A 6,232-nucleotide genomic window follows, 5' to 3' on the forward strand; every position below is an offset into this window, starting at 1 on the left:
AACCAATCACGTTGGGAAACAGGCAAGTATTTTGCATTTTTGTGTTGCTTGTTTGTCACGCCTGCAGTGTGTAAAGGCCTAAAATGCTAGATGAGAAGACCGATACCACTCTAACATATACGGTAAATATGAAACTAGCAAGAGCAGCCAGTTAGCTTAGCTTAGTATCTCCCAAAATGTTAAACTATTTCTAATTGCCTAATGATATAATACAGAAAAGGTTTGTTACATACAGTACAAAAGTTAAATATGTGCAGGAACAGAAGGATATACATATTAAACGACTCCGAGAAAGGTAGGCATGCCAATCTGTACATAAACACACACACACACACGCATATACACACACACACACACACACACACATACATAACAAGCACCACTGCACATGTACATACACTCATATACACACACACACACACACACATCCCATGTAGAATTGGTCACTGCTCAACCAGCTGAAGTACTTCAAGCGAAAGCAGTACTTATGTTAATCGTATCCAAAAGAGATTTCACAATAAAAGTCTAAACAGGTGATGAAACATACATTTAGAACAATAATATGACAAAATATGTGTAATAGATGAATAGCATTGTTTTTCATCTGTCTTTATTTGGTAAATTGTTGAATCTGCTCTGCAATTCAATATTGTGCAAAACTGTCTTCTTATTAATGATATAAAGGCTTCTTGGATCACACTGCAACCCAGAGGATTGAAATGTTAGTGCCGCCCTCGTGTGTTATCTGGTTAACTCGCCCGCGGATGCAGTCCAGAGTAACGTAGACCGCCGTACCGTTCTGGACCGGAAACGAGGCCCTCAGCCCGATACTGGCCCACTCGCTGCCTTCCGGCATATGTCCAGACACCTGCTGAGCCACAGGACCCGCCTGCTTGCCCTGATCCCCCGCGCGCTGCAAAGTGAGTTTCACAATATTGCAGGAGTGTATCAGCTTCAGGTTGAGGGCGATGTTCGCCGTCCCTTTCTCGTGGAAAATGAAGTTCTTCCGGCTGTTTGGCTCCCCGGAGCGGGCCAATCGAACCTGCGGCGTGTCGGCGCCGATCTGCTGGAACGACAGCGGCTTATTCCTGACTGCTCCAGAGGGCAGACCCGTCCTGGACACAGTAGCAGTCAGCGCCGACGACACCGCCGAGGGAATCCAGATGAGGCTCAGCACGCTGATCCCGGTGCTGTCCCCGAAGTAGCGGATGTTGCACTGGGACGGAGACGTGATCTCAAAGCTCAGCGTGTCGCCGCCGGCTACGCTCACAGCGCCAGAGAGGGTGATGGAGGTGTCCCTGTAGTTGACGCCCGTCTTGAAGGCTTGCATCGCCTCCTGGCCGGTCCCGTTGCGGTTGGTGTAGGCAATCAGGGAGAAACCCTCTCGAATGCAGGTGTGGCCCATAGAGTAAAGCGCCTGTTGGAGGACGAACTTCACCACACCGCTCTCTGTGAAGCGCACACCGCGGTTGTCGTGCGTTAGAATGATCATATAAGGGTCGGACACTGAGGTAATGCGGAATGTTGGGCGATAGCTGGTCTGGTAGTGCGTCAACAGGGACATCTGAGCCGTCATAGCTACGGCACCGGTGTCATGCGACAACCAGAGCAGGCTGACAGAGGGGGCGGCGATATCGTAGATGTGAAGATCCTTGCTCTGGTTGCAGTGTTGATTGGGGCTCTTCAGCAGCAGAGTGAAGGTGTGGTTGGGCTCCACCTCGACTCCACTGCTGACGCTGACACCCTGGAAGTATTTCCCATCCGGCTGTTCGATGCGAACACCACTGAGGTCGCAACCCTCCTCCTCCTGGCTCCCGTTGAGCCTCATCCCCACCTGAAGGAAGTTCCTGCAGCTGTGCTTTATCGCAAAGTTATGATCCAACCACACGAGGCCGTGCTGCAGGAACGTCACCTGCCCTGCCTCGTTGGACAGCAGATCAATTCTCTCTTTGCCTCGGATGTTAAGTTGAAGCCCGGGGAAGATGTGGCCGGCAGAAGACCTGGCGGATGGGACTCCCACACTGGCCCCCCAAGACTGGGAGAGTCGGCTTTCTGAAGGCTGGCCGCAGACTGAGTCAGTGACAGCTGTGCAGGGAGCAGAAACCGACTCTCCATCACAGTCAGAACAGGCCTGGCACTCCTGCAGCTCCTGGTTGTAGAAGTAGTCGGGACCACACAAGCCCATCACTGCTTCTCTCTCAGAAATCCCGAGACACCTGAACCCCCCTGTGCAGTCAAAGACCAGAGAGAATAGAGAAACCAAGGAGTAAAAAGGTGAAAAAGATGTTCTAAAATGAAAACAATAAGAGGGAGATATTGTTTTTTCCCCACTGTCTACAATCAGGAGATTAATTGCTTTAATTATCAAAGAAATACCTGGAGTGTTAAGGCACTTCACTCGCTCTCCACAAATGTTTGGTACTTCAAGGCATTCATCTCTGTCCTGCAATTCATACAATAATCATTGTGAATACATTTTTACTATTAATTAGAGCTTTATTCTGATAAGTATGAACATTTTCCCTCCAAATCAGCTGTTATTATGTTTGGACATTGCCGCCACATGTGTGAAAACTGACTGATTCCACCATATCAAGCTTTAACTATCAGCTGAAACCCATTCACACTTTAGTGAGCAGTGGGTTCACACATCACAGATAAGTACAGATAGCAGACTCACCATCATGCAAGCAGACATGTGTTTTAAATGAAGTGAAAAGGGTGTGAATAGATCAGCATTTTAAAAGGACAATACCTGGCACATCCTGTCTGCAGTGGGAGAACATTGCGAGATCAGAAAGAAGCCCGGTGGACACATGGTGCATTTCTCACACTGAGGTGGGTCCCTCTGAAAATCACAGTACTCCTCCCCCACACAAGGCGAAGGGCAACCCAGCAGAGGTTGAGGAAAATGAGCCTCTCCGACTACATCCATCACCTTGGAGTCCATGTCCATCTTGTGCACGGCGTAGGACTTCTGCAGGTGGCTGCGGGCCTGGCTCTGCAGACCCGCCAGGTGGCTCTCGAAGTAGCTCTGCAGCTCACCCTGCAGGCCCTGGAAGGAGACCTGCTTGACGGTGTCCGAGAGGAGGCCGTACTGGGCCTTCACCACGTCCATCTGATCATACATGCGCCGCTGCTGGTCCAGGATCTCCCTCTGCTGGGACAGCAGCGCCTCCTGTTGGTCGGCGAGCTTCTGCTGCAGGTCGCGGATGATGATCTGCTGGGCGCGCAGGGCCTCCACCAGCTTCTCCTGCCCCTTCGCCAGCTGGAGGTGCAAGATGAGGGCATCTTCTGAGGGAACTTCGTTCTCCCCTGAGGGGAAAATAATGCAAAATGAAATATGGGATCAGACAAGTTGTTATTGTTAAACACTGCATTGGAGGAAGGGATTAAAAGAGATTAAGACTGATTCAGAAGTCTGATTTCTGAATGCTGCTGCGATAAAGTTTGAACACCCATTGACCCTATTTATTGGCCTAGCTGGCGAGTGCAATGAACGTTTCCTTTGTGGACCAACATCAAAGCACTCAACATTTTCTGGACAACTGACTCGCAGACATTTTTCCAGTTCAGCTGCTCTAGTAGCTGTGCAGATATAATTTAGGTCTGAAGGTCAACAAGGGCTTCCTTTGCTTTCTGAGCTTAATCCCATTTTGCAGATCCCTGGTGGGAAAAGGGGAGTTAAAGTAAATAAAGGGTTACATGCATGGTTAAATTACAGGCACACTGTTTCCAGAGCAAGTTAATAATTCATCAACTTCTTTTGAAGCTTGTCACTCAACCAGAAATGTCTGGCAGTGGTTAGATTGGTGCACAATTGTGCACAAAGGGCATTTTGAAGAAGTTAATCAGCCTGTAATCATCTGAAAGCAACAGTTACAATGTTAGATGACAACGATGATGATGGCGATAATAGCAGACCTGGATTGATGTCACATGTGAGCTGGACACCCAAAGGTGCGCTGCCAAGTTCCGACGACGGATATCCAAGCTCCGGAAAATCTCCCAGAAACTGCGCGGCTCTGTCGGACAGATGGACAGGAGGAAGCTGGCTGGCGCTCTCCTCTGAACTGCAGCCCTCTCCCAGACAAGACTTCGCGCGAGCTCTTGGTCGTATCCTCAGCGGCAGCCTGCACTCGATCCCCTTACAGTCTCGGGTGTCATTAGCGGGCTGAGAATGTTTCGCAAGAGGGGCGCAGTCCGCATCGGTGCATCCTGCAGGTAAAACTTCTGGCGCTCTCATCCGCGCGCCGCCGCCGCCGCCTCCGTCGCTGTGCCGCACGCGAAGCGCCGGACGGGGGTAAGCGTCCGGCGCTGCTCTTGGAGAGCTCGGGTATGCGTGGTGCTGGCTGGCAACGATCTGCGCCGCTCTCCCTTGCGTCGTCGGGTTGAACTGCCGCGGCGGTCTGGAGGATCTGCTCCCCGGGCAGTGCGCTCCGGTGCACGGTCTTGGATCGCCGGTTTCCGCGCCGTAGCAGTGCGTCCCCCGGCAAATCTCTGCGACAGCTTGCAGTGTGAACCAAGGCAACAGCAGCAACAGCACTGGTGTTATTAAAACCATTTTTTTTGCGTCAGATATATATATATATATATATCTCTGCCTGCAAAAATAAATTAAAAATGCGAGTTGAGCTTTTGTTCACCAAATCTGGGAAAATCTCCAAACTGTTCTTTGATTGAACTAAAAAAGATCTTTGAAGTCCATCACTGATCTTCTCCTTTCAAATGAAACTAAGGACACACTTGACATAAGAGACTCTTGCTGTGCACTTCACGACAGAGCATTACCTTCAGCTCCAGGGTCCGGTGAGACTGTCAGTACGGAGTAAAACCATCAGACTCACGCATTACCGCTGGCTCTCTCCATGCCCGAGCCACTCTGAGGGCGCTCTGCAATACAATGTCAGTATGTGGCATTCCTCAGACTTAATTAGCATCAGGTTTCCCCGGCCACAAATTAACCCTTCACCTTCCCTGCTCTCCTCGCAGGACTCCCCCCATTGTGGTGAAAGAAAGCAGAATGAAAACATTTTTTCTAAAATGAAATATTTGCTCAAATTTTCATGTTAAAAGAAAAAAACAAACAAAGACTTCCCTGTGACCCTATGGCCATCCAAGTTGGGGAAAAAAGTGGCAGAATGTTGAGACAGCTGCTGGTCTTCAACCCAGTGTCCTCCAGGTTAGACTGGCCTTGTCAACACCTCTTTACAGACGGAGCCAACAGGGGTCAAGCTTTTGTTGAAGGGACAGAATGGCAGAAGTCAGGAATGTGAGACCCACAGCTGCTTTTGAAGCCTCTCATTTTAGTGCTTCTGCACAACAACAAGTCCAGCCGGAGGTCGTCTGAGGCTGATGTGTGGTGGGAAGTTTGTAGTTTGGCAGATTCTGAAGTAATCTTCTGTTTTGATTATTTCAAAGTCAGGCAGGTATGGAAGACAATTTTTGCCAACAAAGAGGAATAAACTAGATAGAAAATAAGACATTATGATAAAGTTATTTAACTTAATAGTTCAAAATGATGACTTATTACCTCAATATTCTGACTTCTGACACATATTTCTTACCTGGTTTCTCATAATGTTAACATATTCTTTCTTAATTTTGACTTAGCCTCCAACATTTGTTTTGTTGACTTAATACATTTGATTTACTATCTCACAATTGTTTTAGTACCTGTTGACTTAATATTTCATCATCTTTAAATACATAAATTTGACTTATTGTCTAATGTTTTTTTTTAGTGGTCAATCATCAAAAGAAGATCTCTTTCAAAAAACAACAAAAGTCCACTGATGCACCATTTAAATTGGGTTCAGGCAGTTTAGAACTGTCTGTGTAAGATTAATGTTTAAATTAATTTTATTTTCCAGTCCAAAATCAAACATGTGTTCATCAAGCTGCCTCTCTCTTGCTCTGGAAAGAAAACCCTGACGTTGAAACACCTGCTCCCTTCATCCTTAATGTGTTACCTCGACAAGTGCTCAATCTGGTGCTTAGTGCCCCGTGTGTCTCAAAAATAAATGCAAAAATAATGAATAATGAAATAATCAAACTAAAGAATTAGCTCCTACAATCCATCTTGTCTACTTTTTTTTACGTGACAGAAATGGACTTCAATAGAGAGGCAAGTTTGACTCGTGTTAATAAGAAAAGCATTAGTTTCATTGTTTGATGAATTCTGTTGGCAAATACTTAAATTAGTTGCATACATATACGAAAGAAAAAAATC

The sequence above is a fragment of the Pholis gunnellus genome (genome assembly GCF_910591455.1).
Source record: "Pholis gunnellus genome assembly, chromosome: 20".
Taxonomy (NCBI): Eukaryota; Metazoa; Chordata; class Actinopteri; order Perciformes; family Pholidae; genus Pholis; species Pholis gunnellus.